The 24263-nt window shown below is 40.9% G+C and overlaps 1 protein-coding gene and 1 pseudogene across 7 annotated transcripts in view; both read left to right on the top strand.

Annotated features, from left to right (window-relative positions):
• Window positions 1–24263, top strand: part of DLG2 (discs large MAGUK scaffold protein 2) — a 2256157-nt gene that overhangs the window by 42220 nt on the left and 2189674 nt on the right. The window lies entirely within an intron of this gene.
• Window positions 10337–11674, top strand: LOC100328969 (octamer binding transcription factor 4 pseudogene; annotated as a pseudogene).

The raw sequence follows: 24263 nt of genomic DNA, 5'->3' as shown, positions 1-24263 counted from the left end.
TTAGTCATCTTTTCATCACTGCAGTTAAATACCTGAGAAAACTAAGTTTATAGAGAGAAACTTTATTTTAGCTTGGAGTTTTGGAGGTTCAGGTCCAAGATCAGTTGACCCCATTGATTTGGCCTCTGATGTGTGTGGCAATGGTGGAATATGGAGTGCCCTCACGGGTATGGTAGGGTAGAGGATGGATCACATGATGAACCAGGAGGTGGAGAGAGACTGTGCCCCGTCAGGCTTTGTAACCTTCTGTTGAGAATTACCTTCCAAGGGCACTCCCCCAATACCCTCAGGACTTCCCACTGGACCTGCCTCCTAAATACCATAATTAGATTATGTTTCTAACTTCTTAGTGGCCTTAGGCTAAGACTTTTGGGGTTAGATGTCTGCATAAGTGGGGAGCCAAATTTTATTTAGATCATAGCATGTATTTTGTTATATCATAATATTCTTAAGGCATAATTATGTGGCTCTTTAAAATCCTAACTTACCAGGGTTCACAGAAAATAATAAAAGGTAATATAACTTGCTGAGTGAGGGAAAAGCTAATTTACTTCTGTCTATTACATTTAAATTTTGACAAAATAACTGTACTAACATTTTCTTTGTTTCTGTCTTTCAAAAAATCAAAACCCAATAGATTATTAGATGAAAAGTACTATGTTGAAAATGATTCGAAATTAAATTTTTGTGTTTATATAGTTAATACGGTGGGATTTTTACATTCTTTCCAAGGTCTTTGTGCAAAGTCAATGTAATTTATGAGGTCAGTACCTTAGATTAATTATGCTGCTACATTGCCAGGCAGTCTCTTAGAGTTTGCTTATATGCAGCAATCAAAACAACATCATTGTAGACCTAATAAAGTAGGAAAATTTTAGTTGTTTACATGTCTTGTTTCTTTTTAAGGTTACTGTTGACAGCATGAAACAAAGTTTGATTTTTTAATACTATAAAAATTTGACAGAATAAACTATAAGTTTCTAAAATAATATGACTTAGCATCTAATACTTAATGTAGAAAACCTCTCAGATATTTTTCTCCTTTTGTGTATCTAAACCTCTTAGAATTTTTCAGTGAATCACAACTCTTCTGAGAAATTTAAAGCAGCCATTTAAGGACATGTATTCATATTTGAACAGTTATTCTTAATGATTTATATTCCAAAGTTTTTTGTGAATTTGTTAATTGAACAAATATTTGCAGAGCGCCTATACTATGGCAAATACTATTCAAGATGTTGGGTATATGTAAATGAAAAAATAGATACTTGTGCTCTCATGAAATTTAGAGTTAACTAGTGGATATCAGCAATATGCAGATGTATATGATAGAGAAAAGTAGGGCAGGGAAAGGGATAGAGAGTGCTATTTTGGAAGATAAGTGTTACTGTTTTACTTTTTTAAAGATTTATTTATTTGAAAGTCACAGTTACACAGAGAGGAGAGGCAGTGAGAGAGAGGTCTCCCATCCACTGGTTCACTCCTCATTTGGCCACACTGGCCAGAGTTGCACTGATCAGGAGCCAGGAGCCAGGAGCCAGGAGCTTCTTCTGGGTCTCCCACATGGGTGCAGGGGCCCAAAGACTTTCTGCTTCTTTCCCAGGCCATAGTAGAGAGCAAAGAGCTGAACTGGAAGTGGAGCAACGTGTCTTGAACTGGTACCCATATGAGATGCTGGTACTGCAGGCTTTGGCTTTAGCCCCTATACCACAGTGCCGGCCCCTATTACTATTATAAATAGAGTAGTTATTAAAGTCATGTCCAACAAATCATTTGAGTAAAGATTTCAGAGAGCTAAGGCAGTGAGTCATATGGTTATCTGCAGAGGAAAGAGCAAGTACAAAAACCTTGAGGTAGGAACATGTCTAGAAATAGAAGTGGAATGCGATGGACACCATTATTCTTGATAGAGAGATGATAATAATAGAATTTTGTAATGCATAAGAAATTTTTGGCCATTATATAAACTTTGACTTTTATTGAGAATGAGGTTGGAATCTGAGGGTATTGAAAAAAGAATGACATTATTTGACTGTGTTTAAACGATCAACTCTGCATTACATGTTGAAAACTGATTGTAAAGGATGCAAGGAAGGAAATGGAAATGATTTGGGAGTTTATTGTTAGGAGAGTTAGTTGTGACTTAGATTAGGGTATGGCAGTAGTGGAATCATGTGAGTGGTCAGAATCTAGATTTTTAAGATAGGGCTGATGGGATTTGCTAATAGTTGATTGACAGGTATGTGAACAAATAGAGGAGCCAAGGAGCAGTCATTTTACATTCCCTGAGAAGCTGGAAGTACAGCATTCCAATTTTCAGAGTGTGGAAGTCTAGGAAATCAGCATATTTAGGAGGTAGGGTCATAATATATCAAGTAAGCAGTTGGATATCTACATCTGGAGTAACAGGAAGATATCAAGAATGGAAATTTAAAGTTGGGAGAAGTAAGAATATCAAGAATATCGACTTTTTTTTTTTTCAAGTTTATTTATTTGAAAGGGAGAGCCACAGAGAGGGAGGGAGAGAGAGTGAGCGTGAGAGAGATCTTTCATCCTCTGGTTCTCTCCCTGGATGGCCACAATGGCTGGAGCTGCGGCTGATCTGAAACCAGGAGTTTCTTTCGGGTCTCCCATGAGGGTGCAGGGGCCCAAGGCATTGGGCTATCTTCTACTGCTTCCCAGGCTGTAGCAGAGAGCTGGATCAGAAGTGGAGCAGCCAGGACTTGAACCGGCACCCATACAGGATGCTGGCACTGCAGGCGGTGGCTTTACCTGCAGTGCCACAGTGCTGGCTCCAGATATCAATGTTTTTAAAACCATAAGACTTGAGGGAGAAGTAAGAGGTCATGAAATGTAGAATAATATGAAAATTTTATTAAATTCTCTGAAGCTGATAATGTCCATAATTGAAGTAGCTGAAATTATTTTCTTGCCAAATTTTGTGAGATAGTTTTGTTAAAATTTCATGTGGAAACCTGTTAGTTGAATATAGCATGGCTTTTTATTAGCTTTTACCTTTTCTAGGTTAATGAAATCTCCTAATTTCTCAAAAGTGTCAATTACTAGATAAACTTAGTCTAACTGACTTGAGTTCTAATTTCCATAAATAGTAACAGTATGAGATTCAATCTTATTCAAGGATTCTAAAGGTCTTCCTGATTTATTAGCGCACATGAATTTAACTTTTAAGCCTACTGGAATTGATTTATCAAGATAATTTGTAATATGGCAGAGATTAAGGTTAGAAATAGATGAGTCTTGGACTTGTCAATTCTTGATTGCAAATAAGAAATCAACACTATATAATTTAGAAAAGGGATTTATTTGAAGGACATAAGGTATATCACAGAAACTATAGGATAGTATAGATCAGACTCAAAAAAGAGACAGTAACCCAGAAAGACAGTCAAGATTTCTTTATAGAAGGTAAAGATTTCTTTCTTCGGTAAAGAAAGTAGCTGCTGGAAACACACTGTGGGATTCTGGTTCTATGCCTCACGTTATTGATTCTTCTGTAGTCACCATGAATTATTTTTATCATTTCACAATCCTGTCACTCTGTGAAGATTAAAAGTCCTTATTTAGCTGGGAAATATGTAAATATTGCATTCTACCTTAAAATGATCTGAAGTTTGCTTGTGGATATGAATGCTATAACTGTGGCAGCTTGTGAATTATTGTGAAGTGTTGGAAGGAGAGTTATCTGAAATCAGACAGAAAACTGCAATATCAATTGTGGATGAATATGACTCATCATACATGCAGTAAATTTAGGTGGCTGATAGGTGTCTGAGTTATGTGTATTTATGTGAATTTTACGTATTTCTAAGTTGCTCAGCCAAGATGAGTGCAGTTTCCTGCATTTGCTGCGTTTCTTGCAGAGAACATTGTAGATGGGTTTCCCAGCATGAAGTCTTTTTTTTTTTTAATTAATTCTTAGTCTGTCTCCAACTTTTCTTTTTTCTCTCTTTTTTAAAAAGATGTATTTATTTATTTGAAAGGCAGAGTTACTGAGAGGCAGTGGCAGAGAGAGAGAGAGAGGGAGAGGGCAAGAGAGCGAGAGCGAGAGAGAGAGGTCTTCCATCCACTGGTTCACTCCCCAGATGGCCTCAATGGCCAGAGCTGCATGGATCTGAAGGCAGGAGCCAGCAGCTTCTTTGAGGTCTCCCATGTGGATGCAGGGGCTCAAGGACCCAGGCCATCTTCTGCTGTCTTCCCAGGCCATAGCATAGAGTTGAATTGGAAGTGAAGCAACCAGGACTTGAACTGATGCCCATATGGAATGACAGCACTGTTGGCGGAGGCTTTATGTGCTGCGGCACAGTGCCAGACTCCAGAAGGAAGTCTTAAATAGGTCCTTGATTTGGATGTAACTTCTTGGTTATACAAAGAAAGTTGGCTATATAAGGGATGAGTAAAATATGGATATGTAGGTAAGATAAGGAAAGGAAATAAGACAAATTATATTTGACAGATTTGTGATTTTTTTTAAGATGAGAATTTGTTGAAGAAATGAAGATCTAGTACATTTTGAATTTCCAGAAGGCAATTCTTTTCTTTTTCTCACTGTGAGTCTTCTACAGATCTAATAGAAATTTCCATTATTGAGTTCTATATACAAGTTACTGTTCTAGGCTCCTTATTAAATCATTGATGAGCCTCATAACAATAATATTCAATAGTTATAATAGTTTTTCAGATTTGATGAAATCTATAAATATTTATATTTGAAAACTTTAGTAAACTATAATAGAGAAATATTGATGAAAATATTCAGCTGAAAAATGGCAGAGTAAGGGCTCTAAAAGTTTATCTCTCCATAAAAACAATGAAAAACTGACAAAAACTTTCAGAATTAACTTTTTCAGAACTCTAAAGCACTCAGTAGAGCAGCTTATCAAGAAAAAACAGTTGGCTCTCTAAGAGCAGTGAGTTTTGTAGATTTAAAAGACTTTACCATGGTCCAATATTGTGTTTTCCAGATCAGTAGTATCCTTGAACATAAAATCCTATATTCCTGGTATAGGTAATTAAGTGAATAGAATGTACCTTATTTGCAAAGACTTACCTTTTTTGATTGATCTCATGATTTCCTGAAACACTAGCTCAAAGGGCTTACCTTTGTCTCACCTGATCCAGAACTCATCTAGTTCTAAAACAGCTACCCTGTAAATTTGTCAAAAACATTTACAAGAAGATGTTTTAGTTGCTGTTGCTGGATGCAACGTCTAAGAGTTGGTTGCGTGTTGAATATGTCTCAGTATACACAAGATCTGTTCTGTCAAGAGTAGAAGAATTTTTGATTCCAGGTGTAGTTAAGGAAATCTCTGTCCAGTAATTGACCACTAAGCATATGGAACACAGACGTCAAAGATCAGGTATGTAAAGGAATGCAAACCTTACAAAATTAGTTCAGAAAAAGAAATAAAAAAAACTGCAACAAATTACAAATCATTAGGAAGGGAGAAAGAATCTGATCTGATTTTCAGAGTTTTTGCATTACATTTTTTAAAAAACTTATTTATTTGAAAGGTAAATCAATGGGAGAGGGGAGAGGGGAGAGAGAGAGAGAGAGACACCTTCCATTTGCTGGTTCACTCCCCACATGGCCATAATGACTGGACTTGGGCCAGGCTGAAGTCAGGAGCCACAAACTTCATCTGGGTCTCCCATGTGGGAGGCAGGGTTTCAAGTACTTGGACCATTTTCTGCTGGTTTTCCCATAGCATTAGCAGGGAGCTGGACTGGAAGTAGAGCAGCCTAGACTTGAACTGGTGTCCAAATGGGATGCTGGCATGCAGGTGGTCACTTCACCTGTTACTTCACAATGTAAGACCCTTCACATTCTATTTTAAAGGCAAGTTTTCAATAAAAAATGTGACATGCAAGAAAACAAAAAATATGACCTTTCTTTTATGCACAGGAGAAAAAGCCATAAATATAAACTGTCCCTTAGAAAGTCCAGACATTGAATTAAGCAAAGATTTTAGGTCAAGTTTTTTTTTTTTTTAAAGATTTATTTATTTACTTGAAAGTCAGAGTTACACAGAGAGAGGAGAGGGAGAGGGAGGAGGAGAGGGGGAGAGAGAGAGAGAGAGAGAGAGAGAGGGATCTTCTAGCCAATGGTTCACTCCCCAGTGCCACAATGGCCAGAGCTGTGCCGATCCGGAGCCAGGAGCCAGGAGCTTCTTCTGGGTCTCCCACGTGGGTGCCCAAGGACTTGGGTCACCTTCCACTGCTTTTTCAGGCCATAACAGAGAGCTGGATGGGAAGTGGAGCAGCTGGGTCTCTTACTGGAGCCCATATGGGATGCTGGTGCTTCAGGCCATGGTGTTCATTAACTTGCTGCACCACAGTGCTGGCCCCAGGTCAAGTTTTAAAGATTTATTTACATTGAAAGAGTTACACACACACACACAGAGAAAGACAGACAGACAGATGGAGGGGAGGGGAGGGGAGGGGAGGGAGGGAAAGAGAGAAAGAGAGAGAGAGAATGAGAGAGAATGAGAATTGAGATCTTCCATTTGTGGGATGCTGGTATCTCAGGCAGTTGCCTTATCTGTTGTACCATGTCGCCAGCCCCAGATCAACTGTTTTAAGTATTTTCAAAAACTAAAGGAAACCATGTTTAAAGAATGAAAGAAAAATCTAGGGAACAATAGCTCACCAAATAGAGAACATCAATAAAAATATATAGTTATAAAAAGAAACCAAATAGGAATTCTGGAGTTGAAAAGTGTGGGGAGCAACTCGGACTATACTGTTACTGGAATTAAGACTTATTCTATGCATCTGCTCTCCCACAATATGGCGCTGGGAGAGAAGAAAACAGCTTCTACACAGCTGCCTCCAGTTCAGCCAATAAACTGTAGGACTTGCTCCTGATTGGAGAGCAGCGTACTCGGCGTGTGGGCAGCCGAGTTAGGATTGGCGGAAGAGGACTATAAAGGAGGAGAGAGACGGCATGCACCAGGAACATCTAAGGGGAACATCTAAGGGGAACACCTGTGCAGCCCCCGAGAGAGCCGGCCGGCAGTGTGCCGCTCCCCTGCGGAAGTGGGGAATGTGGCCAGGGGGAACTGCCCTTCCACGGAGGTGGAAGGGACAGTAGCCAAGCCGGGAAGAACCAGCAGCAAACCCGGGGAGGGCCGAGCAGACGAAAGAACAGCGCAGGGTCCTGTGTCGTTCCTCCACGAAGAGGGGGAGCGACATAATGGTGCCGTGACTCGGATATGAAGCCTAGGCAGGGTTTAGTGTCGTTCCTCCATGAAGAGGGGGAGCGACATAATGGTGCCGTGACTCGGATAGGAAACCTAGGACGGATAGGAAACTTAGGAGGGAAGAAACGGGAAGAAGTGGAAATTACCGGAGAGAGAGACTAGCAAACAGCCTAGGGAAAAGCCGGACGACAAAGGTGCCGGAAGAAGCTATCAAAAGCCTAGGCATAGACTCAGATACGGACTACGGGGGGAAGCTGGGAGAAATCTCTAAGGTCGAAAGCGAAAGTGAAAGCTAGAACAAACAGACTCGGTTGCGGATTGTGGGGAGAGGCCAGGAGAAATGAGGGAGGAGTATTGTTGGAAGAAAGCTTGGGGAAACATACCGGGTAGAGAAAAATGTTAGGGAAATTGAAGCCGCGGGGGGCAGGCCGAGGCAGAGACGAAAGCCACTTTGGGATTCTCAAGTTAGCCCGGGAATAGGGGGCGAAAAGTTGAAACCAGAAGCGGAAACGTAAGCCAGATTGGGATCTGTCTGATTAGCCCAGGGAGCAAAGGACGGGAAGCCAAATCATGGGGCGGAGACGTGAGCTGGGTTGAATTCGCCAGGTTAGCCCGGGGAACTTAGATTGAATGCTAGTGGCGGAGACGTAAGCTATGCTGTGTGACTCGCGGAGGCTGCCGCGCGCAGACAGAGCGTGCGGGGCTCAAGTAGATAGGGAACGCTGGGCTAGTGCGAAGCCGCGCAGATGAGAGAGGCGCGGGCTGAAGCGGCTCAGAGCCGGAAAACCGCCGAGAAGCAGCCTCGGGGCGGGCGCCGGGAAGCCGCGGGGATAAGAGAAACAGAAGTTTAGAAGTAAAATGAGAGAAATAGGAATGCTGGAAGATAGAAGTAAAATGAGAGAAATAGGAATGCTGGAAGATAGAAGCAAAATGGGAGAAATAAGAATGCCCGGAGATAGAGAAATAGAGAAATAGAGAAAGGCCTCCCCACAATACCGCAAGGAGAAGGCTTGGATTCGGTCTGCCTGATTAGTGAGGCGATGAGCACCTGCGGGCGGCTAGCAGCTTACGCGCCGCAGGTCACCAAAGACAGGCACGTTATTAACATCAATAGTCTCCCCACAATACCGCAATGAGAAGGCTTGGATTCGGTCTGCCTGATTAGTAAGGCGGTAAGCACCAGCAGGCAGCTCGACCAGAGTATGAGCTGCAGGTCACCGAAGATAGGCACGAACCAACACTAATAAGTCTCCCCCACAATACGGCAATGAGAAGGCTTGGATTCGGTTTGCCTGATTGTTAGGGCTTGTAAGCCCCTGCAGGCAGAGCAGAGCATGCGCTGCGGGGCACTGAACACAGGCACGCATCAGCGCCTAAAAACCTCCTCACAACATGGCGAAGAGAGGACCCGGATTCGGTTTGCCTGATTGATAGGACTTGTAAGAACCTGTGGCAACTCTAGCAAGTAGAGCAGAGTGTGTGCCGCGGGACACGGAAGACAGGCGCGTATCAACGCCAAAAAATAAAAAGAAAGGGGGATCTGTGGGGAGCAACTCGGACTATACTGTTACTGGAATTAAGACTTATTCTATGCATCTGCTCTCCCACAATATGGCGCTGGGAGAGAAGAAAACAGCTTCTACACAGCTGCCTCCAGTTCAGCCAATAAACTGTAGGACTTGCTCCTGATTGGAGAGCAGCGTACTCGGCGTGTGGGCAGCCGAGTTAGGATTGGCGGAAGAGGACTATAAAGGAGGAGAGAGACGGCATGCACCAGGAACATCTAAGGGGAACATCTAAGGGGAACACCTGTGCAGCCCCCGAGAGAGCCGGCCGGCAGTGTGCCGCTCCCCTGCGGAAGTGGGGAATGTGGCCAGGGGGAACTGCCCTTCCACGGAGGTGGAAGGGACAGTAGCCAAGCCGGGAAGAACCAGCAGCAAACCCGGGGAGGGCCGAGCAGACGAAAGAACAGCGCAGGGTCCTGTGTCGTTCCTCCACGAAGAGGGGGAGCGACATAATGGTGCCGTGACTCGGATATGAAGCCTAGGCAGGGTTTAGTGTCGTTCCTCCACGAAGAGGGGGAGCGACAGAAAAGTACTATAATTGAAGAGAAAAATTCACTAAAGATGCTTGACAGCAGATTTGAACTGGAAGGAGAATCAATCTTGGATAGTTGAGATTATATATTCTGAGGAACAAATTAAAGAATAAAGAGGAATGAACAGAGTGACGGAAGTCTGTGATGCCATTAAGGTTACCCATATAACCATAATGGGAGTCCCAAGTGAGGAGAGAGCAAAAGTGGCAGAAAGATATTTGAAGAAACAATGCCTCCAAACTTTTGAAATTTGATGGAAAACATTTATCTGCACATCCAAGAAACTCAATATATCTCCAAGAGGGTAAATATAAAGAGAATAACACTGAGGCACTTCAGAATCAAATTGTCAGAAGTCAAAGAATCTTAAAAGAAGCAAGACAGAAGTTGGGCTGGCGCTGTGGTGTCGCAGGTAAAGCCGCCACCTGCAGCACTGGCATCCCATATGGGTGCCGATTCAAGTCCTGGCTACTCCACTTCTGATCCAGCTCTCTGCTATGGCCTGAGAAAGCAGTAGAAGATGGCCCAGGTTCTTCAGCCCCTGCACCCACATGGGAGACCTAGAAGAAGCTCCTGGCTCCTGGCTTCGGATCAGCGCAGCTCTGGCCGTTGAGGCCAATTGGAGAGTGAACCAGTGGATGGAAGACCTCTCTTTCTCTGCCTCGCCTCTCTCTGTGTAACTCTCACTTTCAAACAAATAAATAAACCTTTAAAAAAATAGAAGCAACAAATTATGTGCAAGAGAATCTTGATAACATTGGCAACTGATTTATCATTTGAAATAATGGAATGTAGAAGGCATTGGCAAGACCTATATAAAGTCCTGGAAGAAAAAAAAAAACAAGCAAACAAGAATTCTGTATCTGGGAAAAGTATCTTCAAAAATTGAGAAATTAAGACATTTCCAGACAAACAAAAGCAGAGAGCATTTGTTGTTAGCAGATCTGCCCTACAATAAATGCTAAAGGCAGTCTTTCTGCCCATAATGAAAAGACTAGAAAATAATGAGAATGTACAAAAAGAAATAGAGAAAAAAATATGACTACATAGATATGTATGAGACAGTATGCACAGATTTTAAAAATAACTCTTTTCTCGATTATTTCACCAGGCCCCCGGTGCGGGGCACCCTCCTTCCCCCATGGCGGGACACCTGGCCTCAGACTTCACCTTCTCGCCCCCGCCGGGCGGTGGTGGCGATGGGCCTGGAGGGCCGGAGCCAGGCTGGGTGGAGCCCCGGACCTGGCTGAGCTTCCAAGGCCCTCCCGGTGGGCCCGCCATCGGCCCGGGGTTGCACCGGGCGCCGAGGTGTGGGGGATTCCCCCGTGCCCGCCGCCGTATGACTTCTGTGGAGCGATGGTGCACTGCACCCCGCAGCTCGCCGTGGGCCTCGTGCCTCAGTGCGGCCTGGAGACCTCTCAGCCGGAGGGCAAGGTAGGGGCCGGCGCGGGGGGGGCCTGTCGGAGGGGCCCTCCCCTGAGCCCTGCGCTGCGCCTCTTGGTGCCGTGAAGCTGGAGAAGGAGAAGCTGGAGCAAACCCCCAAGGAGTCCCAGGACATGAAAGCTCTACAGAAAGAACTCGAGCAGTTTGCCAAGCTCCTGAAGCAGAAGAGGATCACTCTGGGCTACACTCAGGCTGACGTGGGGCTCACCCTGGGGGTTCTCTTTGGAAAGGTGTTCAGCCAAACCACCATCTGCCGATTCGAGGCCCTACAACTCAGTTTCAAGTACATGTGTAAGCTGCGGCCCCTGCTGCAGAAATGGGTGGAGGAGGCCGACAACAATGAGAACCTTCAGGAGATTTGCAAAGCGGAGACCCACGTGCAGGCCCGGAAGAGAAAGCGAACGAATATCGAGAACCGAGTGAGAGGCAACTTGGAGAACATGTTCTTGCAGTGCCCGAAACCCACGCTGCAGCAGATCAGCCACATCGCCCAGCAGCTGGGGCTCGAGAAAGACGTGGTCCGTGTGTGGTTCTGTAACCGGCGCCAGAAGGGCAAACGATCAAGCAGTGACTGTTCCCAATGAGAGGATTTTGAGGCCGCCGGCTCTCCCTTCGCAGAGAGGCCTATGTCTTTTCCTCTGGCACCGGGGTCCCATTTCAGTACCCCAGGCTATGGCAGCCCTCACTTCGCTACCCTGTACTCGCCAATGCCCTTCCCTGAGGGGAAGCCTTCCCCTCTGTGCCTGTCCCTGCTCTGGGCTCCCCCATGCATTCAAACTGAGCTGCCTGTCCTTCCCAGGAACCCGGGGTGGGGACCGAGGTCGGGGGGAAACGCTAGGGAGAGAGAACCTGGAGTCAGGGCTTTGGGGATTCAGTTCTTATTTCACTATGGAAGGCATTGGAAACACAAAGGGTGGGGCAAGGAGTTTTGGGAACTGGTTGGCGGGAAGGTGAAGTTCAATGATGCTCTTGATTTTAATCCCCACATCACTTTGTTTTTAAATAAAGAAGCCTGAGACACAATGAAAAAAAAATAACTCTTTTCTCCTTCCATTTAAGATAACTGCATAAAACAACTATTATTCTATATAGATAGGTACATGGTATATAAAGATTTAATTTGTATCAGTAACAACATAAAGTTATGGTAGAACAGAATAAGGGAAAAGTTTTGTGTACTATTAAAATTAAGTTAATATTAATCCAAAGTGGGTTGTTATAAATTGAGTTATTCTATAGAGTAACTACTAAGAAAATAAAGTATAGTAAAAGAAATAACAATGGCATTAAAGTGGTACTCTAGTAAATTTAATAAAAACGGAAGAGTAATTGAAAAAGTGAGGAAAAAAATGTAAGACATAAAGCATATAGCAACATGATAGAAGTCAGTTCTTCATCATTAGTAATTACATTAAATATTAATAGATTAAACTTTCCACTTAAAATTCAGAAATTGTCAAATTAGAGTAAAAACCACCATCCAACTGTATACTATTTATTAGAGACTCTTAGCTTTAAAGATACAAATATGTTGAAATATGCTATGGTTTGAGTGTAACCCCAAGGACTCTTGTATTGGAAGTTTGGTCCTCAGTTTGGTGATATCAGGATGTGGTAGAGCTTTAGGAGGTTGAGCTTATTACAAGATAATTAGGTCACTGGTGACACGACTTTGGAAGGAATTAAGATAATTCTTTTGGAATTGTATTAGTTCCTACAGAAATGGAAAGTTACAAAGAGCAAGACTTGTCTTTCTCCATTCTCTTCGACTTCTGTGTGACCTCTCCTTCTCACTCAAATTCCTGCCATGATGCCATCTGCCATGTGACACAGCCAACGGGACCCTCACCAGAATTGAGCAGAGCCAGCACCATGGTGTTTGGACTTTCAGCCCCCAAGAGGTGACATAACCTCTTTTCTTTATAAATTACACAAGCTTGGGTATTTAGTTACAGCAATGGAAAATGAACTAAATGCAAAATTAAAAGAATTAGAAAAATATATTGCATGAAAACAATAAACCTGCAAAAGAGAATTGAAATATCTCTAAAACATCAGACAAAGTGAAGTTTATATAATGTTTGTAAACATGTACACATTAACAACAAGTACCAAAATATATGAAGCAAAAACTGATAGGATTGCAAGAATGATTTTGTTCAATAATGGTTAGAGACCTCAATACTCCTCTTTCAATAATGGATAGAAGAACTGGAAAGAAGATCAGTGAGGAAACAGAAGACTTGAACAATATTCTAAACCAAGTAGGTCTAATAGACATATATAGAACAATTTATCCAACCATAAAGTTCACATTTTTCTTAAGTACACTTGGAACATTTTCCATAACATGGGTTAGGCCATAGAGCAAGTCTCAATGAATTTAAGATTGAAATAATACAAAATATAATTTTTAACCACAATGAAATGAAATTAGAAATCAACAACTACTAAATTATGAATAGCTCAAAGAAGAAATTACAAGTAAAATAGAAAATAGGATGAATGAAAACAAATCAACATACTGACCTTTTGGAATGTAGTTAAAGCAGTTCTCAGAGGCAAATGTCTGGCTCTAAATACCTACATTAAAAAAGAAAATTTCAGGTAGGCGGAGCCAAGATGGTGGAATAGTGAGGGCGCACACTGATAGTCCGGGAAAAGATAGTTTAATAAAAGTGGAGATATGGTAGCCTCAGGAAAAGGATCAGGAAAAAATTGCAGAGGAAACTCTTCTGGATCTAGTGGATGTGACACAGAGGACCTACGGGGAGAGCAAGGTCGCTCATCGCGTGGAAGCCGAGCCACGGGAGCTGAGCCGCAGAGTCTGTGCACCAGTGCTGGAAGGGGAGGTGAGACAAAGACCTTGGTAACCTGAGACATTGGCAGGGAAAGACAGAAAGAGCCTACAGAGAACGAGGCCTGAAACCCCACTGGGGAAAGTTCACCAGGCTGACTGGAGGAATAAATAAGGGGAACTGGCACGGACATTAGCCTCTCTCTCCACTCACCTTACAAAGCCGAGCAAGACAAAGGGCAGGCGCCATTTTGCGTATGTAAAGCGGCGCCCCTCATTAGCCAAGCAGAAAAACCTGACTCTGGTAGGGAGAAATAACAGGAGATTAACACCTAGTGAAAGTGTGGGGCTAACGAACTGAGACTGAAAATCTGAGGGGGGGGGGAGAGAACTCACCAAGTACACAAACTCGGTAACCTGGGCAACCCTGTGAAAGACTGCGGAGAAATTTGAGACCACACATACACAAAAAAAAACCTAAATGAAAGATCTCCGCGAGTGAGATGCCAGTGGAAAGAACGGGTCATCAAAGAAGGAGGTACCTTTCTCTGAAGGGAGGAAAGAACTTCCACTTTGACCATGGCCTTGTCTAAAAATTATCAGAGTCAGTGAACTCAGGGGGCTTCCATAGCCTTGGCAGCTCATGACAAGAGCCTAGGGTGATTACTGATGCCATAAACAAGAGTGTCAATTTGTTAAGTCAACAACAGGAGTCACTGTGCACTTACTCCTCATGTAGGATCTTTGTCCTTAGTGTGCTGTGCATTGAGATTTAATGCTATAACTAGCACTCAAACAGTATTTTTCACTTTATGTTTCTGTGTGGGAGCAAACTGTTGAAATCTTTACTTAATGTATGCTAAACTGATCTTCTGTATATAAAGAGAAATGAAAATGAATCTTGATGTGAATGGAAGGGGAGAGGGAGTGGGAAAGGGGAGGGTTGTGGGTGGGAGGGACGTTATGGGGGGGAAGCCATTGTAATCCATATTCTGTACTTTGGAAATTTATATTCATTAAATAAAAGTTTAAAAAAAATAAAAAAAAGAAAAAAGAAATTTGAGACCACACTGAGGGCTGCATAAACTCTTTGGTCCCAGCGGTAAGCAGACGAATACCCACAGGGGCCAGATTTCATACATCAACTACTCTCAATTCCACTCAGCTGTGTGGAATTACTTCCCAACTGAATCAAAAAATAAAAACAAAAACAAAAACGAGCGACAGAACAATCTGGGTGAGTCACCTTTGGCACACCCTTAACCCTGAAGAACCAAAGCTCTCTGGCCACACCCATCACAGCCTCTAAGGATCCATCAAAAGCAGACAGTCCACTTAATCTAGAGTCACAGTATAATGAGAAAAAACACCACACCGAAGAAACCAAAGAATATCTCCAATATGCCAAACAACAAGTGCAAAAACCGAGGTAACAAGAACAAGGAAGACACTATGATGCCCCCAAATGAAATAGACACCCCAAGTCAAGATTATGAAGATGATGAGATAGAAGAAATGCAAGAAGTGGATCTCAAAAAATTGATAAGAACATTAAGAAGTTCTCAAAAACAAATTCTTGAACTGCAGAAATCCTTAATGGACAAGATAGAAAATCTGTCTTGTGAAAATGAAATATTAAGGAGGAATCAAAATAACTAGTAGAACATGAAACTGTGATAGTGATGAGAAATCATAATGAAATGAAGAATTCAGTAGATCAAATGACAAACACATTAGAGAGCCTTAAAAACAGAATGGGTGAAGCAGAAGATCTGAATATCGGACTTAGAGCACAGGAAAGTATACAAACCAAAAAAGAGGAAATTAGAAATCTAAAAAATATTGTTGGGAATCTTCAGGATACTATTAAAAAACCCAACATTCGGGTTCTAGGAGTTCCTGAAGGCATGGAGAGGGAGAAAGGATTAGAAGGCCTTTTTAGTGAGATACTAGCAGAAAATTTCCCAGGTTTGGAGAAGGACAGAGACATCCTAGTACAGGAAGCTCATAGAACCCCTAATAAAAATGGCCAAAAGAGATCCTCACCACAACACGTTGTAATTAAACTCACCACAGTGAAACATAAAGAAAAGATCCTAAAATGTGCAGATCTGACGTCAAATTACTCTCAGAGGCTCTCCAATCAGACTCACAGCTGACTTCTCATCAGAAACCCTGTAAGCTAGGAGGGAATGGCGAGATATAGCCCAGGTACTAAGAGAGAAAAATTGCCAGCCCAGAATATTATATCCTGCAAAGCTATCATTTGTGAATGAAGGTGAAATAAAGACCTTTCTCAGCAAACAGAAATTGAAAGAGTTTGTTGCCACTCGTCCAGCCCTGCAAAAGATGCTTAAAGATGTGTTACACACAGAAACACAGAAACACGGTCATCAATATGAAAGAAGGTAAAGGAAGGAAACCTCACAGTAAAAGATCACAGGGAATTCAAAGCATATATTAGAAAATATCTTTGGTAAATGGCAGGGCAAAGTTACTACTTATCAATAGTCACATTGGACGTTAACGGCCTGAACTGTCCAGTTAAAAGACACAGATTGGCTGATTGGCTTAAGGAACAAAACCCATCTATTTGCTGCTTACAAGAAACACATCTTTCCAACAAAGATGCATACAGACTGAAAGTGAAAGGCTGGAAAAGATATACCATGCCAACAGAAATGAAAGAGCGGGCGTAGCCATCTTAATATTGGATAACATAAACTTTACCACAAAAACTGTTAGGGGAGACAAAGAGGGGTGCTATATAATGATTAAGGGATCCATTCAATAGGAAGATAAAATGATTATCAATGTATATGCACCTAATTACAGGGCACCGGTTTATTGAAAAGATTTGTTGAGGGACTTAAAGGGAGACTTAGACCACAATACAGTATTACTGGGGGACTTCAATACTCCACTCTCAGAAATAGACAGATCAATAGGACAGAAGATCAACAAGGATACAGTAGATTTAAATGACACTATAGCCCAAATGGATCTAACAGATATATACAGAACTTTTCATCCTACACAGAAAGCATTTACATTCTTCTCAGCAGTACATGGAAGCTTCTCTAGGATTGACCACATACTAGGCCATAAAGCAAGTCTGAGCAAATTCAAAAGAATTAGAATCATACCATGCAGCTTCTCAGACCATAAAGGAATGAAGTTGGAAATTAGCAACTCAGGAATCCCTAGAGCATATGCAAACACATGGAGACTGAACAACATGCTCCTGAATGAACGATGGGTCATAGAAGAAATTAAAAGAGAAATCAAAAATTTTCTGGAAGTAAATGAGGATAACAGCACAACATACCAAAACTTATGGGACGCAGCAAAAGCAGTGTAGAGAGGAAAGTTTAAATCAATAGGTGCCTACATCAAGAAATTGGAAAGGCACCAAATAGATGAGCTTTCAATGCATCTCTGGATCTAGAAAATCTGCAGCAAGCCAAACCCAATCTAGTAGGAGAAGAGAAATAGTTAAAACAGAGAAGAAATCAACAGGATTGAATCCAAAAAACATTACAAAAAATCAGCCAAACGAGGAGCTGGTTTTTTGAAAAAATAAACAAAATTGACACCCCAGTGGCCCAACTAACTAAAAAAAGAAGAGAAAAGACCCAAATCAATAAAATCAGAGATGAAAAAGGAAATGTAACAACAGACACCACAGAAATAAAAAGAATCATCAGAAATTACTACAAGGACTTGTATGCCAGAAAACAGGGAAATCTATCAGAAATGAATAGATTCCTGGACACATGCAACCTACCTAAATTGAACCAGGAAGACATCGAAAACCTAAACAGACCCATAACTGAGACAGAAATTGAAACAGTAATAAAGGCCCTCCCAACAAAGAAAAGCCCAGGACCAAATGGATTTACTGCTGAATTCTACCAGACATTTAAAGAAGAACTAACTCCAATTCTTCTCAGACTATTCAGAACAATCGAAAAAGGGAATCCTCCCAAATTCTTTCTATGAAGCCAGCATCACCTTAATTCCTAAGCCGGAAAAAGATGCAGTATTGAAAGAGAATTACAGACCAATATCCCTGATGAACATAGATGCAAAAATCCTCAATAAAATTCTCGCCAATAGAATGCAACAACACATCAGAAAGATCATCCACCCAGTCCAAGTGGGATTTATCCCTGGTATGCAGTGATGGTTCAGTGTGCACAAAACAATCAACATGATACACCACATTAACAGACTGCAGAAGAAAAACCATATGATTATCTCAATAGATGCAGAGAAAGCATTTGATAAAATCCAACACCCTTTCATGATGAAAACTCTAAGCAAACTGGGTATGGAAGGAACATTCCTCAATACAATCAAAGCAATCTATGTAAAACCCACGGCCAACATCCTATTGAATGGGGAAAAGTTGGAAGCATTTCCACTGAGATCTGGTACCAGACAGGGATGTCCACTCTCACCACTGCTATTCAATATAGTTCTGGAGGTTCTAGCCAGAGCTATTAGGCAAGAAAAAGAAATTAAAGGGATACAAATTGGGAAGGAAGAACTCAAACTATCCCTCTTTGCAGATGACATGATTCTTTATTTAGGGGACCCAAAGAACTCTACTAAGAGACTATTGGAACTCATAGAAGAGTTTGGCAAAGTAGCAGGGTATAAAATCAATGCACAAAAATCAACAGCCTTTGTATACACAGACAATGCCATGGCTGAGGAAGAACTTCTAAGATCAATCCCATTCACAATAGCTACAAAAACAATCAAATACCTTGGAATAAACTTAACCAAGGACGTTAAAGATCTCTGCGATGACAATTACAAAACCTTAAAGAAAGAAATAGAAGAGGATACCAAGAAATGGAAAAATCTTCCATGCTCATGGATTGGAAGAATCAATATCATCAAAATGTCCATTCTACCAAAAGCAATTTATACATTCAATGCAATACCAATCAAGATACCGAAGACCTTCTTCTCAGATCTGGAAAAAATGGTGCTGAAATTCATTTGGAGACACAAGAGACCTCGAATAGCTAAAGCAATCTTGTACAACAAAAACAAAGCCGGAGGCATCACAATACCAGATGTCAGGATACACTACAGGGTAGTTGTAATCAAAACAGCATGGTACTGGTACAGAAACAGATGGATAGACCAATGGAACAGAATTGAAACACCAGAAATCAATCCAAACATCTACAGCCAACTTATATTTGATCAAGGATCTAAAACCAATCCCTGGAGTAAGGACAGTCTATTCAATAAATGGTGCTGGGAAAATTGGATTTCCACGTGCAGAATCATGAAGCAAGACCCCTACCTTTCACCTTACACAAAAATCCACTCAACATGGATTAACGACTTAAATCTACAACCTGACACCATCAAATTATTAGAGAGCATTGGAAAAACCCTGCAAGATATAGGTACCGGCAATGACTTCTTGGAAAAGACCCAGAAGCACAGCCAGTCAAAGCCAAAATTAACATTTGGGATTGCATCAAATTGAGAAGTTTCTGTACTTCAAAAGAAACAGTCAGGAAAGTGAAGAGGTAACCAACAAAATGGGAAAAAATATTTGCAAACTATGCAACAGATAAAGGGTTGATAACCAGAATCTACAAAGAAATCAAGAAACTCCACAACATCAAAACAACCCACTTAAGAGATGGGCCAAGGACCTCAATAGACATTTTTCAAAAGAGGAAATCCAAAGGGCCAACAGACACATGAAAAAATGTTCAGCATGACTAGCAATCAGGGAAATGCAAATCAAAACCACAATGAGGTTTCATCTCACCCCTGTTAGAATGGCTCACATTCAGAAATCTGCCAACAATAGATGCTGGAGAGGATGTGGGGGAAAAGGGACATTAACGCACTGTTAGTGGGAATGCAAACTGGTCAAGCCACTATGGAAGTCAGTCTGGAGATTCCTCAGAAACCTGAATATAGCCCTACCATACAACCCAGCCATCCCACTCTTTGGAATTTACCCAAAGGAAATTAAATTGGCAAACAAACAAGCTGTTTGCACATTAATGTTTATTGCAGCTCAATTCACAATAGCTAAGGCCTGGAACCAACCCAAATGCCCATCAACAGTAGACTGAATAAAGAAATTATGGGACATGTACTCTATAGAATACTATACAGCAGTCAAAAACAGTGAAACCCGGTCATTTGCAACAAGATGGAGGAATCTGGAAAACATTATGCTGAGTGAATTAAGCCAGTCCTAAAGGGACAAATATCATATGTTCTCCCTGATCAGCGACAACTAACTGAGCACCAAAGGGGAAACCTGTTGAAGTGAAATGGTCATTATGAGAAATAATGACTTGATCAGCTCTTGTCCTGACTGTTGATGTAGAATGTAATACTTTATCCATTTTAGTATTTTTTGTTTGTTCTAGTACTATTGATTGAACTCTGTAATTAACACACAATTTTTCTTAGGTGTTTAAATTTTAACTGAAAAGTGATCCCAGTTAGGAATTTGGAAAACATTATGCTGAGTGAAATAAGCCAGTCCCAAAGGGACAAATATCATATGTTCTCCCTGATTGGCAACAACTAACTGAGTACCAAAAAGGAAACCTGTTAAAGTGAAATGGACACTATGAGAAACTCTGACTTGATCAGCCCTTGCCCTGACTGTTGAACAACTTATAATGTTATCCCTCTTGGTATCTTTTTTGTTCTACTTAATACTTTTGGTTGAATCCTGGTAATCAATACACAGTTACTCTTAGGTGTTGAAACTTAACTGAAAAGTGATCGCTGTTAAATATAAGAGTGGGAATAAGAGAGGGAAGAGATGTGCAATTCGGGACATGCTCAAGCTGACTTGCCCCAAACGGTAGAGTTAGAAACATACCAGGGGATTCCAATTCAATCCCATCAAGGTGGCATGTACCAATGCCATCTCACTAGTCCCAGTGATCAATTTGTGTTCACAACTGATCATAATGATAGGACTAAGAGCCAAAGGGATCACATAAACAAGACTAGTGTCTGCAAATACTAGCTGATAGAATAAAAAAGGGAGAGAATGATCCAACATGGGAAGCGAGATACACAGCAGACCCATAGAATGGCAAAAGCCCTAAGCAGTACTCTGGCCTCAGAATCAGCCCTTAAGGCATGCAGATCTGGCTGAAAAGCCCATGAGAGTATTTCAGGCATGGAAAGCCAAGACACTCTGGCAAAAACAAAAAAACAAAAAAACAAAAAAAACCCACAAACAACAACAACAACAACAACAAAACAAAACAACAAGCTAAATAAAAGATCTCTGCGAGTGAGATCCCAGTGGAAAGAACAGGTCATCAAAGAAGGAGGTACTTTTTTCTGAAGGAGGAGAGAACTTCCACTCTGACTACGACCTTGTCTAAATATGATCAGAGTTGGTGAACTCAAAAGGCTTCCATAGCCTTGGCAACTCATGACAAGAGCCTAGGGTGATTGCTGATGCCATAAACAGGAGTGTCAATTTGTAAAGTCAAGAACAGGAGTCACTGTGCACTTGCTCCTCATGTGGGATCTCTGTCCTTAATGTGCTGTACATTGTGATCTGATGCTATAACTAGTGCTCAAACAGTATTTTTCACTTTGTGTTTCTATGTGGGTGCAAACTGTTGAAATCTTTACTTAATGTATGCTAAACTGATCTTCTGTACATAAAGAGAGTTGAAAATGAATCTTGATGTGAATGGAAGGGGAGAGGGAGTGGGAAAGGGGAGGGTTGCGGGTGGGAGGGAAGTTTTGGGAGGGGGAAGCCATTGTACTCCATAAGCTGTACTTTGGAAATTTATATTCATTAAATAAAAGTTAAAAAAAAGGAAATTTCAAATCAACAAACCTTTCGCCTTAGGAATTATAAAAAGAAGAATGAAATCAAGTCAAAGCAAGCAGGGGAAGGAAATAATAAACATTTTAGTGAAGATAAAAGGGATAGGAAATAGAAAAAAGGCAGAGAATCACTGAAATGAAAATTGATTCTTTGAAATGAGAAACAAAATTGACAATGTTTTAGCTGGATTACTGAGATTAAAAGAGAGGACTTGGGATGGGCATTGTGGTGCAACAAACTAAGCTGTTGCTTTCCATGTGTGAAACCTGTTTTAAGAGGGTTGGTTTAAGTCCTGGCTACTCCACATCTGATTTGGGTTTAGGCAAATGGTCCTGGCAAAGCAGTGGATGATGGCCCATGTACTTAAGTCCTTGCCATCCCCATGGGAGACCTGGATGGAGTTCTGGGCTCCTGACTTTGACCTGGCCTATCCCAGCTTGATGTGGTCATTTGGGGGTGAACCAGCTGATGGATGATCTCTTTTTCTCCATTATTTTTTAAAAAAATATTTTATTTATTTGAGAGGTAGAGTTACAGTCAGAGGGAGAGACAGAGAGAAAGGTCTTCCATCTACTGGTTCACTGCCCAAATGATTGCAATAGCTGGAACTGGGCTGATCTGAAACCAGTAGCTAGGAGCTTCCTCCTAGTTTCCCACACATCTGTGGGGGCCCAACACTTGGGCCATCTTCTTCTGCTTTCCAAGGACACAAGCAGAGAGCTATATAGGAAGCGGAGCAGCTGGGACTTGAACTGGTGCCCATATGGGATGCCGGTGCTGCAGGCAGAGGCTTAACCTACTACGCTACAGCACTGGCTCCTGTCACATGGTCTTTAAAAAGAAAAAAAACCTCAAATGACTAAAATCAGAAGTGAAAGCATTAACTTTATTATGACCTTACCAGAAATAAAAGAAGTCATATGAAAATACTGTGAACGATTGTATGCCAACAAGTTAGACAACACAGATGAAATGGAAAAATTTCTAGAAATACACAATCTTCCAAAACTGAGTAAATAGTGAAAAAACCTTCCAACCCAGAAAAGCTAAGACCAGAAAGTTTCAGTGGTGAATTCTACCAAATGTTTAAAGAGTTAACACCATTCTTTTCAAATGCTTCCAAAAATTTGAGGAGGAGGGAATATTTCCTCATTTGTTCTATGAGATTCATATAATACTAGTCAATATTCAAGGACATCGCAAGAAAATTATAGACCAACATCTTTTATGAGTATAAATATAAAACTCCTCAACAAAATATTAGCACACAAAATCTAGTAGTACCTAAAATGGAATATATACCACTAGCAAGTGAGATTTATTCTAGAAATGCAAGGATGGTTTAAAATATGTGAAAATCAGAGAGCAGACATTTGGCTTGGTGGTAAGACATCTGTATCCAATATTGTTTTCAGTTTTCAGCTCTACTCCTCATTCAAACTTCCTGCTAACATCCATCCTTTGGATCAAGGGTAATGATTCCGTTAGTTGGGCCCCTGCTATCCAGGGACTCTGGTTTGGATTGGGTACCCAGCTCCTGGCTTCAGCTTGGCCTAACCTCAGCCATTGTGAGCCTTTAGTGAGTGAATTGGTGGATCTGAACTCTCTGTCTCTTTACCTGTTTCACAAACAAAAAATAAAGAGAAAAAACAAAAATTAAAAAGAAAAAAACATGTAAACTAACTAATGTAGTGCACTATATTGATAGAATGGAGGAAAAAACATTAAAATGAACATTTCATTTAATGTAGGAATAGCATTTGACAAAATCCAATACACTTTCATGCTAAGTATACTCAAAAGAATAGAAGAGGATTTCCTTAGCTTGATAAAGAGTTAACATCATACTTTATGGTGAAATACTTTCTCCTAAATTAGTAAGAAGATAAGGATTTCTGCTCTTGCCATTTCTTGACAACATTGTATTTCAAGAGTATCTTAACTATTTGAGATCCCCTTGTCATTCCATATGAATTTTAGAGCTAACTTTTTCATTTCCATAATGCATTCACCTGATAAGGGACTTGTATTCACATTTTTTTCCCTAAGTGATGTCTTTTTTGTTTTTAAATTTTATTAGGATATGCAAAGTTCATGTATCATGTATTTCATATAAAGATTCAGGGACATAATGATACTTTGCACCCTACCCCTTTCCTGCCCATGCTTCCACCCTTCAAACCCCTCCCTCTTCTATTTCCATTCTTATTTTTTATTTTTTTACAAAGATCTATTTTCAGTTAACTTTATATTAGTAAGAGTAACTCTACACTAAGAGCTCAACAAATAGTATAAGAAAAAAAACACTGTTCCTCAACAATCAAGAGAAATGCTGTAAAATCATTGGATCTCAAAGTGTCAATTTCACTCCTATAGATTACCTTATAGGTATTCTCTTGGGTACCACAGTTCAGGGAGAACATATTATATTTGTCTTTTTGGGACTGGGTTATTTCACTAAGTATAATGGTTTCCAGATGCTTCCATTTTATTACAAATGACAGGATTTCATTTTTTTATTACTGTATGGCATTTTATAAATACCGTAATTTCTTTATCCAGTCTTCAGTAGATAATCATCTGAGTTGATTCCATATCCTAGCTGTTGTGAATTTTATTTTGCATATGCTCTAGAGATTATTGAGTTGTTTCATTCCTTTGTAGTCAGAGAAGATGCATAGTATGATTTCAATTTTTTTTTAATTTGCTGAGACTTGCTTTATGGCCTAGCATATGGTTATTCTCTATAAAGAAAGTTCCACACACTGATGAGAAGAATGTGTATTCTACAGCCATGGGATGAAAAGTTCTGTAGCTGTCAGGTCATCCGTTTGGTCCATAGTG

The sequence above is a fragment of the Oryctolagus cuniculus genome, chromosome 1 (assembly GCF_964237555.1).
Source record: "Oryctolagus cuniculus chromosome 1, mOryCun1.1, whole genome shotgun sequence".
NCBI classification, from domain to species: domain Eukaryota; kingdom Metazoa; phylum Chordata; class Mammalia; order Lagomorpha; family Leporidae; genus Oryctolagus; species Oryctolagus cuniculus.
This window is presented reverse-complemented; position numbering and strand designations above follow the sequence as displayed.